Here is a 13,809-nt window from a genome sequence, read left to right as displayed (position 1 = left end):
AGCTGCATTCTTATAATGTTTATATTTGATTTCAGTTGTCTGCATTTGGAATTTCTTCATTTTTTAATTGTCCAAGTAGATTTGGAAGTTTTCACTTTCATGAGATTAACAAAAAATCTACCACAGACAAAGTTCCATTGTAAAAGGAGAGCTGTTCTGACCATTATTATATTCTTCCCTAGAGCAGAAGACATCCAACAGCATTTTGATTTATTTTCTCCAAGGCTGAGACTGCCACACCAGTTGTTAAAATGTTGAAATCTTTCATATGGTTTGGCAAACAGCCACTGTCCTGAAGCTCCTGAGGGCCCCCACTAGTCACTCTGGTCTCTGCCCTGGATGTCCCAGTCAGACCGCTAAGATAGAGCAACTAATGGGTATATACACAACAAAGTAGTGGGCCTCCTTCTAAATGGTCAGTTCCTGCTTTGTCTCTGTCATTAAATACTTTGAAAATATCCCAATTACCTCTATGAACATACTTAATGCAAAGGTTCCGCTCTGTTCTTAAGTACACAATAGAGAAGTATGATGGGGCAGATGAACTTGACATCCCAGGTTCTCTTTGTTTTAACTTATTAAATTAATTTTGGTGGGTAAAGATATTATTCATCTTGGTGTGACTTACATGATTGATATAAGTCACAATCTTGATATAAGTATGCTATGTTAATTGCATCTTTTCAACTCCTTTAAAACTGTTCTGTACTTTTCCATTTTTAAACAAGTAATGAACAAGTATGGATTTTTATAATAAGAAAAAAAAAACCCAACACTGAGAACCTAAGCTAAGTATAATGGACTCACATGTATACCTTCTATAAGAAACCACTCTGATCAGACTTCTTTTTTTTCCCCATCAATGTCTTAATGAAGATAGGGAAAAAATTCAGGGAGAGAGGAGGAATGAGAGACAGAAAAAGAGAGAAAATAATATGTGAATAAAGGGCGAGATTTAAGACTGATGCTCCAAATGCAGGACTGAAGTCCTTAGGGAGGATTTCTAATGTTTGGATGCTGAAATTGCTATTCTCAAAAAGAATGATCAATGGAATGATTTTCAATGTTCTGCTTACTATAGGAGAATATATCAAGAAAAAAAATGAACTTCTCTAGAAAGCAATTTTTTAAATATTAAAAATTTCTTTTTTATTACTAAAGCAATTTGTGATCATTAGCGAGAAAGATATACATGTCAACAAAACAAAGCAAAACAAAAAAGTTAAAGGCAATCCCATTATCTTACCTGTCAAGAGGTTGCAAATGTTAACATGTTGGTGTTTCTAGATCCTTTTACTGGGGCTTATGCACATTCACACATATATTTACAAATAAATCTATGATAAATACTATTTTGCAATCTTTATTTTTCACTTAACAGTATATACTAAACATTTGTCCATGTTGATAAGTATACTTTTGTATCATTTTAATAGCTGTATACTGTGTATGAGTGATATAAATAATATTATATAAAAAGGCCATCAAATGTTATGTAACCAACCCCTGACTGTTAATCAAATTATTCAAAAAATTTTTATATTACATTGGAACAAAATTCCTTTTATCTAAATCATTGCACAAATATCTATTTTAATCAAGTGTAGTTTCACAGGTTGAATTTCTAAGTCAAAGTATTCCTGCTCTTATGATTTTCTTTTTGTAAACTAATTTCCATTTAGAAACGCTATAAAAAGTTATATTCTTACCTGTAGTATATGTATTTGTTTCCCCTCATTATCACCAACATTGAATATTATTACTTTTCAAAAGATATTTGTCAATCTGGCCAAAATTTATTTCTCCAAAGATCTTTAATTATTAATGAAGTTAAATTTATATTTGCTTGTGATTTTGGCAACTGCATATTTTCTTCTGAGAATTACCGGCTTGTGAAAAACTATTTTTATAATTCCTGGGCCATGTATCCATTTGTAACTATATAATGAGTGTTGCTGTTATGCGGTAATATGCTGGCATTGGGATGTGAAGGTAAGTAGGACAAGGTCTTTGCTCTTAGGAAGTTGAGTTTACCAGTGGAATGACGAACAGTTTTCAACTTGAGTACTAACTCCAATTAACTGACAATGAATGGACGCCGGGAGGATTGTGAGGCTAGATTCAGGGTCAGTGGAAAGTGAATCTATGAGAGATCACTGCTTTGGACAAAGAAAGGGAAGTGATAACCAACAAATTTTTTTTTTTTTAATGTGCTGATACTGCTTTAGTGGAAGTCAAAATAGCTTCAAAAGTATCTTCTAAAAAGGTAAATATGATAATTTATTTAATGTTTATGAAACCTTGTGGTTAAATTTATCTTAGTCAAAAATAAAATGCTAAAGTTGCATATCTTGTCTCTTCTGATTATGTTTGGAAATATGTTGAGATCCCTTTTATAAGGAATATGTACCATGATATGTTTCTATACCTAACGGCTGATAATGAAGCAATGTGGTTTAATAGAATACTATCTTTGGCCAGACTTGATTACCTCCCTACATCTCATAAGAGACAGCTTTATATGCAAGCTGACCCCCTCTTCCCGTCCTCTGCCTATAACAGTTGGACCTGAGGTGGACACCTCTTCAACACTGTCAAATCTGGTTCCTGATGCCACCCCACACTGACCATCATAGAGCTCTTAAATAAGTAGTTTAATTCAGCGACTCAATTTCAGGAATTGTCTATTGCCAATGACACTGTCAACAGAAGAAATTGCTTACATGACATCAAATTTTAAAAATGTTCCTTTGCATTGTTAACATTGCACTTTGAACTTGATGAGGTGGAGGTTGCCTAAAATGCTCAAAAGACCTTGTATTCTGGTGAGATTACATTTTTTAAAATACTTCCAAAGGCAAGCCAAGGCCAAGAGGATGAAACCAGCTGTCATTGGGATGTCTGATTGCAGACTGTCCCTGGGTACACAGGTGAGAGTTATTAGCTCTGCCTAGGACCTCTTACAGCTTGAGACCTATATTGACGATTATACTAGGGGTCTAATACATGAAAAGAGATGGCAAGTGTAAGGCCAGATTCCCTATATTAAACTTCAACTGTCCTTTGCTTCTCTTTCTCAAGTATATACCTGATAAGTTTGGGGTTCTTTGTCATACTTACCACCTTGTAAACTAAGACAACATTTGATACAAGTAGGACCAATCAGGACTTGGAATGCAGACACCAAAAATGAGTCAGGCAGATGACGTTGGGCCTGAGTGTTGTGTGCTCATGGAGAAGCAGGCCAGAGCCACTGGCTAGTGTGGTGCACTGACCCACAAGGCTGTAATGCCCTGGAGGGGCACCATTTCCTAATTCACACAAAGCACCATATGAGCAACTGGCTTCTCTGTTCAGAATCAACTTTCTGACATGTGCAAACTAGTCTTTTCAGAATGTAGAAACCATGAGCCTTACCAAGGAAAGTGGCAACTAAAAAGGAGTGGGAATTCAGAGGAAACAAAGATGAGAATGGGCAAGAGGGGGAATGGCACATACAGACCTCAAGTCCAGCTGTGTGCCTTTCACTTGTATTGGGTGAGATTCTTCTCCCTTTCTCTGAGGGTGCTTCGGTTATTTGCAAATAAATCAATCCATAACCAAGACAAATGAAAAAGCATGAGACTTTTCATTTGATGGTACTGGATTTTGGTACCAACCCTGACACTAAATAGCTATGTGACAACTCATATAGTTTTTCCAGGTCTTTGTTTCACCATCCATAAAATGCAAGGATTGAACAACATTAGCCTCAAAGACCCATTCTGTTCTCAATTAAAGACACATGTAGTCTAATTCTATGATTTTAAAATTGTTTAAGGAGACATTTATTGTACTTTTAAATATATTGTCACACATGAAATTTGCTTTTAAACTATTGGCAGGGATCCCCTCCCCCAAAATAACACACTTTCTATGATTAATAAAGATTTTTCAGGTAGTTTTTATGATATGATTTCATATAATATATAGTATGAATATTTTAATTTTGCATTAAACTTCTGTTAGGGACAGAATATAGGGGAAACAAAAACACTTAGAATCTGTACATTGAAACTATTCTGAGTTACTGAATTGATTCTTCCTTTTCAGTATAAATTCAGTACTAATTTAAATATAGTACACTGTGAAGTGTTAATTTCATCTTTCAAAACTATTTTACAGTGTTTATACCCCAAAACATATATGACAATTGTAATAAATCACGCAGTTAAATGAATAATATTTCAATGCAGCTATCAACCTTCTGTCTAAATTGGAAATATTTCTACTCTACTCTAATAAGTACTTCAACTAATATTTTATTTCTAGGAGAGAAGTTAAATATTGCATAAATTTACTGACTATGTTTATTCAAAATGTCCACCAGTGATAATTACTAGTCTCCACATATCTAAGGATTGCTCCTCCTCTTCAAAAAAAATCATATTATGTTTTCATGAACATAGGAACCATTAAACCAACATCCTACTCACATGCCTCCCACCCTCTTTTGTTTAACTGAAAGAACCACTAAGTGCTGAACCAACATGATTCTTAAGTTTTTATGGGTGCTAAAATCTCAATAGGCATGAGGTATCTGAGATAGATGCTAGACTAGTAACCAAGAAATGGTCCTTAGTAACCCCGAGACATTTTTCTGTTTCTATACAGAGTCAGTCAACTCCCTTCAAGCTATGTCATGGCTTCACATCACCTGAAACACTTCTAATGCCCCCAGTCTCCAAAGTGAAATTTTATTAGTATTATTTTTTATCCTCAGTAATGAAAAAGGATTTGATGGATAACTTTAGTAGCACTCGATTATGACCTGCTTGAAGACAGTAACCTTGTACCTTCATTTTATATCCCTAGTGCCTAGTATAGTGCCTGGCAACAAATGATTTTTCTATTGTTGGGTTAATGAATAAACTAGTGTATGTACCAATGAATGAATGAATGAATTAATTAATTAATTAAAAACATAGTGTATACAGGTACAAGTGTATTACATGAATGTTATTTTGCTCTACTATTCACCTCCACTGGCTGGAAAACTTATTCAATAAATTCTTTTGTGACATCTTACATGTGTTCATTAGAACGTGAGATAAGTATTAAGCCAGATTGTTTCTGAAATAAAAATAAACATGTTCAACTAAGTGTGTTGTCTTTTTATACTTCTGTAAAAATACATAACAAAATAGGTCTATTTTGTTTTGATTTTTGTTTTATTTTGTTTTGTATGATGTTTTGTTATCTAAGGATAGCGATAAAAAGCAGAAACTAGCCCCCAGGGATTTGAACATGTGGATTTGTCTTATTGACAGGGTCTTGGAGATGAAATGTCTTTGACCAAGAAATATGATCTCATATTTCTTGCTGTGAACCATATTAATATATTTTTCCTTGTGTATAGTATATAAAGCTATCTGTTGCCAAATAACCACCTCTGAAATAAATGGTACTACAAATCCGTGGGCAGGACACAACAATCTTACTGAACAAACCTTACAAAATGAAAAGCTCCTTGGGAATTACTCATTCAGGGGTAGTAGTCTGGCACCTGAAAATGGTCCAACATAGGTTTATATTCCCATTGCCTTGGACAGACAGCATATGTGAACTGGGTGGCTGCATGGTATTCAGATATTCAGGAAACAATCATTTAAAGAAAAATCAAAGCCAGGGACAGTAAAAGAGAAAGGACCCTTCTCTGATTCCTACCACTTAACTTCTGTACTTAACTGGCATCTACTCTTACTTTCAACCCAAATGCCTTTCCTATTCCAGGAGGATGCTGTTGCTATTGTCATTTAGACAATCTGCTCCTTCAGTGTCCAACAAGGGAATACTGGCTGAATTCCACAGTTAGGCTCTAATCCATTTACAGATGCTCCCAAGTTGTTGACTCACCCTTTTGAACCCACTGAATGTGAGCCTTGCTCTTTATTTTCACTGGTCACAATGCAGGAGATCCCTGAACTACCACCTGATATCAAAAACCAAAGGAGAAAACGTGTGGTTTTCTCTGTAATTTAGTCTCATCAAAACATTGGCTCAGTATTAGAACCATTCCTCTGGCCTCCATAGCCTAGAAAAGTTTCCTGAGCCTTCATGTGGAAAATGAGAACAAATATAACGTAACGAGACAAACTTGATTTTACAGATAAAATTAAGGCCTATTGTTATGGGCTGAGGTGTGTCTCCCTAAGATTCATAAGTTTAAGTCCTAACACCCAGTACACCTCAGAATGTGACTACATTTGAAAATAGGGCCTTTAAAGAGGTAACTAAGGTTAAATGAGGTCATATGGGTAGGCTCTAATCCAATGCAACTAGTGTCCTTATAAGAAGAGGGAAAGACATCAGAGGTCTGTGTACATACAGAAAAAGCACATGAGAACACAGCAAGAAGGTGGCGATCAGCAAGCCAAGAAGAGAGGCCTCAGGAGAAACTGAACCTGTCAACACCTTCATCTTAAATCTTCAGCTTCCGGAACTATGACAAAATAAATCTGTGTTTAAGCCACCCAGCCTGGAGTATTTTGTTATAGAAGCCCTAACAAATTAATACATTCATATATGATAAATATCTGTCAAACTTTATATAAAGATTCAGGAAAATCATGTGATTAGAATCTAGGTCTTCTGAGTCATCTTCAGGCCAAATCATCAAGTATTAATTGTACATCTACTATAAACCAGATACTGTCTCACAAGTTATTTGCTGATTTTTATTCAAAGCATTTGATATAAGTCATTTCAATTCCCATTATATAGTTGCTGAAATTGTGATTCAGGAAGGTGAAGAGCTTGACCTGGGGTCAGAGCTAATAAGTGGTAATGCCAGGGATCAAACAAGAGTTTTCTGAATTCAAGCCTAGTGATCTTTCCACTAAAGCGCACCTTTTCTTTAAATTATACATCCATCCTTTACAAAGACAAATAGACTAGCCAAAGGGTGAATTTATAAAACACATCAGATGCTTCTTGCTGTGATCTGCTTTCTGAGAAGATACTAAAATCAATACTGTGTGAATTGTATGACTGTTTATTTAGAATGCTAAGAAGACCTGGATTTTTACAAAGTGCCATAATGGGAATTAATATGTATTAAAACAACAGAATGTGGACATTTTAGATTGAAGATTCATGGCTATAATAACAGAAAAATAACAGAAAAATAAAAAAACACTTTTAAAAACCATGAACTAACATTTCATAGTACATTCTTACTCACTTAAATTAAACAGTTCTGGAACATGTGAAAATAAAAACATTGAACACATAATATGTGATCATTTCTTAAGCAGATATTTTGACTTCAGGGCTTAAATTTTATGTTGTTCTTTCTTCTTGAAATTGTTTTCCTTATTAATAGGTTTGTTGTTTGGTCCTTTAATTATGTATTGTATCATTAGGATGCCATTAAAGAGATTTGTAAGATTCCTGTTTGCTTTGTTATATTTTGTTATATTTTGGAAGTAAACTCATCTTTCTTTGTCAAAAAAAAAAAAAAGACTATTATGGTGAGGAATATTCACTGTAATCAGACTGAGTATATCTGAGGCATAATCATAGCAGCATTCTCTTTTTATTTCACTGAACACCTTTACTTGGATTTTAAATTGCTTTACTTGATGTATCCAAAGTTATTTAAATAATTATAGTGAGATTAATAAGAAGCAATGACCCTCTGCTTTTGTAAAGAAAAAACCTGAAGTTATTCAGAAAGTTAAGCCTGTTGTCAGAGTTCTAAAAAGAGTCCTCAACTTTTATCACTAGATTACAGGGGAGGGAAAGAAGGAGGGAAGAAGGGAGGGAAGGAAAGAAGGAAGGGAGGAAGGGAGGGAGGGAGTGAAGGTGTCCTATTTTATAAGGTATTCTCATGCATATATGTTTGTGCTTTAAACTAATATCTCATTGTGGCCTATGGGATTATTCTTATTTCACAAATGAAGTAATCATGGGATAAAGATGATTTTATCAAGATCACATAGTTAATCACAGATTTCAGACTAAACGAATGTGTCCTCATAGTTTATTTTCCTGTGCTTCTCCCATTAAACCATATTGCTTTCAAATAATGAAAAAAATTGTGACTCTGCATTTTTTTGTTTTTTAAAGTTCATATTACATATTTGACAGCATTTGCAATGTCTGCTGCATGGAAGAAGTCTAAATATTAAAAAAAAATCTTTTCAAATATGATGTTATTTTTCCAACTATAGCTTCAAAATATTGAGGAGAATGCTATAATTTATTTTCCCATTCCTCATTTTTCCTATCCATTTTGGATCCACCTATGCAGTATAGATCCATTGCTCCAGGTTCTAGGTTGAGAATACAATGACAGAGTGGGGACCAGCAAGCATTAACCTAAATCGTTTTATTTTTAGTGAGAGGAAACACAGTGGCCTGGGGTATTTTCCTCTGCATAGGTGGTTCATGAACTGAAAACACTAAAGGGTATTTGTCCTTATCAATTTCTCTAACATGATTTCATTATTGATAGCGAATATTAAGAAAAAATATACAATTGTTACTAGTAAATATGTTGCTGATATTACCAACTGCGTGTACATCTCTTTCCCTTTGTAGACGTGCTGTTGCTTTTCATGTTCAAAAGGAATGGAAAAGAATACTAACACTATATATATTTAGAAATGAAGTCATAAAGACATAAGCTTCTGACTTACAAACTTAATATTTTTTGTGCTTATATATGTAAATATATGAGAGAGGAAGAGACAGGCAGTGGAGAAAGAGAGCATAGTCTCACATAACCACATGCATGAATCTCTGAGATTATGCAATTTTCCAGTTGAATAACAAGATCAAGAAAAAAGAGCACTTCACATAATTTAGTCTTTGAAAATATACTATTTTTAAAAAAATTTAATATATGCTACAAATGCTCTTAACTAAGAGCATATTTAACTAAAGCCATAATGAATAGAGATAAACCCATGTATAATAAAGATAAAATATTTCTACAAGTGAATCTATATACAAAACAGAAACAGACTCAGACATAAAAAACAAACTTATGGTTACCAAAGGGGAGTGTGTGGGGGGGGAGGGACAAATTAGGAGTATGTGATTGACAGGTATGAACTATACATAAAATAGACAAGCAAGAAGGATTTACTGCATAGCACAGGGAATTATATTCAACATCTTGTAATAACCTATAATGGAAGGTAATAAAAAAAACTTAATCATTATGTTGTATGCCTGGAACTAACACAATACTGTAAATCAACTATACTTCAATAAAAAATAAAATATTTCTAAAGATATCTCAGAAATTATTATGTTTACTGACAATCTTCTGATGTTTCAATGTGCTGATATTAATCACTTTAATTTTCTACTGCCTACAAAATTGTTTCTTTAACAGAAATATTAAACAGACCTCCCAATTTTCTTACATATAAAAAGAAAAAAAAACATTGGTGACTAGATGTATATATGACATTCAATCTTTCCTAAATTTACAGCATTTTGACTCATCATATAAAATTTTTAAAAACAAGTCAAGTTCTAGGAGTGTCATTCTTTAGCTAAAAATTTTATATGTATCTTCTCCAAGGTGGGTGGATGTGGAAGAGACACACAAGAGAAAATTAAATGAATATTAACATAAAAAAGACTATGTCAAATTACTTTTAAAAATTTACCATGGTAAAACTTCTAATCTTGCACTACCTGCAAGTGTTACATGATATCTGAAGCTGTTAGGAATACATCTGAATTTATCGAATTATTGTTCTGTAGCTTGGTTTGTAAGCAACATGGTGGATGAAAAGAATAGCAAGTCTTGAAGTGGACCAGCCATTAGGTGACAGATGCTGGGCATGCCACTGAAAAGTCACAAAGTTCAATTTTCTCATCCGTAAAAAGAGATGACATTTGCCCCGCCAATCACACAAAATGACTGGTAGATTCAAAGGAGGTAATACGTCTGAAGGATTTTGAGAGTGTAAAATGCTACATAATGTGTGAGGGTTTTTATTTTCTTTTGTTTTTCAAGGGAATGATAAGGAAGAAGAGAAGGTAGAGAATGAACAAGGTTGATAATTGAGGGAATGCAATTTCTTTGCAATTGTCTGTGGTTAGAGAATGGTATCAGGGAAAAAACAAAAACAACTAGTTAATCTGAAAAAAAATTTTTTCTTGACATAAAAATGATGAAATTTCATGAATTTATTTCCAAAAGTAAATATTCATATAACTTTAAAATACTCCTCCACTGTCTATCACTTATTACCAGGCTGTTTTTTGTATGTTAGATTGGAGGAACCATGAATAAAAAATCCTAAAATACGCCAAGTCATAATTTTTTTCCAAACTGCAGTAGGCTTTTAAAATTTTTATAATCCCATTACTTAAAATAGTAGCTTATATCTTTAAAAATTAGGATAATGATTATTACATTTCCTTACCTATCAAGGAAACATTATTTTTGTTATCCTGTTATTTTTTTCTCCATTAAAAAAAAAAGGCAGTCTACTTCACAGAGACAATTTCTCAACCTCTCCTGAAATTAATTCATTTAATTATTCAAAACCTAAGATTTTAGTCAGGCATAGGATTTGTAACCAGATGTGAACAGCTGAAGGATGTTCTTACTCCAGGACAAGGTAAAGAATTACACATACATGGACATGGATTCTTTGTAGCTTCTTTTAGGAAGCAAACCTGATGCATACATCTTGCAGATAATTTAATCAGAATAGAAATAACTTCCATATTATCCTTTCTAACATCATTAATTAGAAAGATTTATACTTGTCAAACAAGGGTCAGAGTGCACATCTCTTGTCCATGCAGTTTATAGATCACCATTTGCTGTCTTTGCAATTCTGTCTGGCAGAAATTGACAATGTCTTCTTACAGTGCAAATCCATCAGGGGTCACAGCCAGAGTTTCCATTTCCCTGGCCCTGGAAAGGCTTTTGATTTTCTTGAGAATCACTACTCCCTTTTGGGTAAAGAAAACATAATCTATATATTCAGTCAGATTTCAGATATTTTTAAAATAGATATCAAAGGTGAATCTGACTCTGAGTTACCTTTCAAAAACTATAATAACTGTTAAATCAACCTGTTACATTTTTCATTATCTTATATACAATATCTTATCTAAGAGTATAGTTCAAAGTGTTATTTCAATGGACTGTATCCCAGGTGACTGAGGTAACTATTGCAAACTTCCCCACTTCTTTCTCTCTCTTTTAGTACTATATTAAGATAAAATGACGGGCAGAGAACATGTCCAGTTTAATGCCTGAGTGCATGGAAAAAAACAAAGTTACTTTGGATGCAGTGTTCTCAACTAGCTCCAACATGATGAACAGCATTAAAATACCACTGAACAAAAAGACACAGAAAAGAAACAGGTGTGGAAAACTGGGAGAGAAAAAAACATTATCACACTGGCCTTATGGTTCATTGCTTCTTTCCACATGGGTTCATCACAAGGGAACTTAAGTCTCTCTTCTCTCGTGAATGTTTTCCTATAGAGAAATATCTATCCCATATGAATACACCTATATTTTATTGAAGCAATACTTAAGCAAAAATGATTTTTTAAGCCAACAAATCTACCTTCCTAGGCATTTCTAGAACCCTTACAAGCTATTGTGCACATAAAATAGGAGTAAATAATTACTTTGTTTTCTCTTTTAATTGAATAAGTTTTGCTCATGTTGTGATAACAGATTTATTTGAAAGTGAATGTAATTTGTTATAGAAAGCAGCTTTTATAAATGGAAACTTCTACAACAGAAAATGGTGAGATGTTTAAATATTAACCAGACATACTGCTCACTCTCTGCACTAAATTTCAGAAACTTACTACAAATTAAGTACATACTTTATTGCTGGATCTTGCTTACCAGTGGTAAGAAATCCACAATGTTTAATTCTAATTAAAAATGAAATTGAACTGCAATTCCCTGAAAACAAGGGCTGATCAGACTCAATAAGCTTTACTTAATTGAATTGCTCATAGACAAAGAAAAAAATGCTTACATTGTTAGCGAAATATATGCTTCCAAATCTTTTGCAATTCTATTATATTTTCTCATGTTCACAGCTGATTATATCCCATATATATGTTTCAAACTATTTAAGGGTTCAGGAATATACCACTTACCTTTATCTTTAGTATTTACATCTTCTATATGTATACTTACTAGGGCTGCACTGTAAATTACATACTTAAACATTTTTTCTTTAATTTTCAAAGAGATATAAAGAAAACTATTATTCTTCATTATATTTCTTAAATTGGATTAGTATCTTTAAAAAGGATTTTCCCAAATGCCTGACTAATATTATTTAATTATCACAACCACCACAGGAGACTTTTGAGATTACTCTCATTATTTTTATTATTTGTATTTGATTTTTGTTTCTTCAGCTTAAGAAAACTGTTTCTCTGTGAGGTGTTGTGATTTTTCCTATGGTTATGAAGCTTGTAATAGTGAAAATAATAACAGTGTTTTTAAACTAATAGGAAAACTGAAAAAATAAACTGAACATGAATGAAAAGTATACTGGTGAGCAATAGCAGAGGAAATGATTCCTTACTCCCCTCTCTTTGTGTTTTCAATTGTTTGAGATCACAATGTTCCCAACCTATCTAAGCCCAGAAATGAAATGGCTTTATCTTCAGAAACAGTGTTCTTTGGATATGAGGTTGGATTAAGGAGCAATGATTCTAGAATAGTCCTAGACAATAACTCTATGTAGCTCTGGACATCTACGTAAGAAGAGACGTTGCAAAAATTGGAATTGCCCAGCAATGAAATAAACATGAAGACTTCATCAAGAGATAGAGTTTATGACGGAGAAATGTCCATCTGTCAAGGAATTCATAGAAGTCACACTGGCACTGAGCAGAAGTTTATCTAAACCCATTTCTCTAAGAGTACGTGCCTTGTACAAGTCAAATAAATAAGACAAATGTGATAATACATGATAACATTTTGAAACAGGTGTATGCAAAATAGTATCACTGTCATAATTAATACTGCAGTATAATTTTTATTAGAAGATCTCAAAAACGTTTAAGAGAATAAAAAGATGTGTTCATCTAATAAAGTTGGATGAACACATTAAATCAGAAAATAGAAAAATAAAGTAAGATAAACAATGAACATTAAGGTAGAAGAAAAAATTAAACATAAATTTTTACCCTGAAAGGAAACAAATGAATTATCACACTAAATCAGATGTTTGAATTGAATCAAAGGGAATAATAACCTAGCAATATGTTTTCCTTTTTTCTTTTTTTTTCTTTTACAAGAAACTTTCTTGAAACAAGACAAGATTGGAAAAAAGAAGATAATCAAATAGACATCTGGCCAACTAAAAAAGGCAGAAGAGGCAAATTCATATAAAACATCTAAAATTAAAAGCAATTTTAATTAAGATTTGGAAACGTGTATTTCTTTAACATTGTAAGCTTTTTTATTTGTTTATGAGAAATTCAATTACTTTGTTTCAGAAATAAATTAAGTAAATTAAAGAATAAAAAAATACACTATAGAATGATAAAAATATCAAAGAAATAGATAAAGGATATGGCATAAATTTGAATGCACTAAACAACATAATGGCAAAATAAAAATACAGTATAAGACGTGCAAGATAGAACCCTACAAACAGAATTATATGAGAGATCTACCTCTTTCAGAATTGAAAAAATTCCAAAAGCCAAATATGTATGAATATACAGGAATTAAATAATTAATACTGAACTTGAGATAGAGAATTGCATTTCTCACAGAGCACACATCTACCCACCAATAATCAT

General features: G+C 32.9%; 1 protein-coding gene across 1 annotated transcript in view; it reads right to left on the bottom strand.

The window, feature by feature from the left end:
- Positions 1 to 13,809, bottom strand: part of NAALADL2 (N-acetylated alpha-linked acidic dipeptidase like 2) — an 862,695-nt gene that overhangs the window by 573,407 nt on the left and 275,479 nt on the right. The window lies entirely within an intron of this gene.

This window comes from Phocoena phocoena, chromosome 4 (genome assembly GCF_963924675.1).
Source record: "Phocoena phocoena chromosome 4, mPhoPho1.1, whole genome shotgun sequence".
Lineage (NCBI taxonomy): Eukaryota > Metazoa > Chordata > Mammalia > Artiodactyla > Phocoenidae > Phocoena > Phocoena phocoena.
Note: the sequence above shows the minus strand (reverse complement) of the source record. Positions and strands in the feature narration are given on the sequence as shown.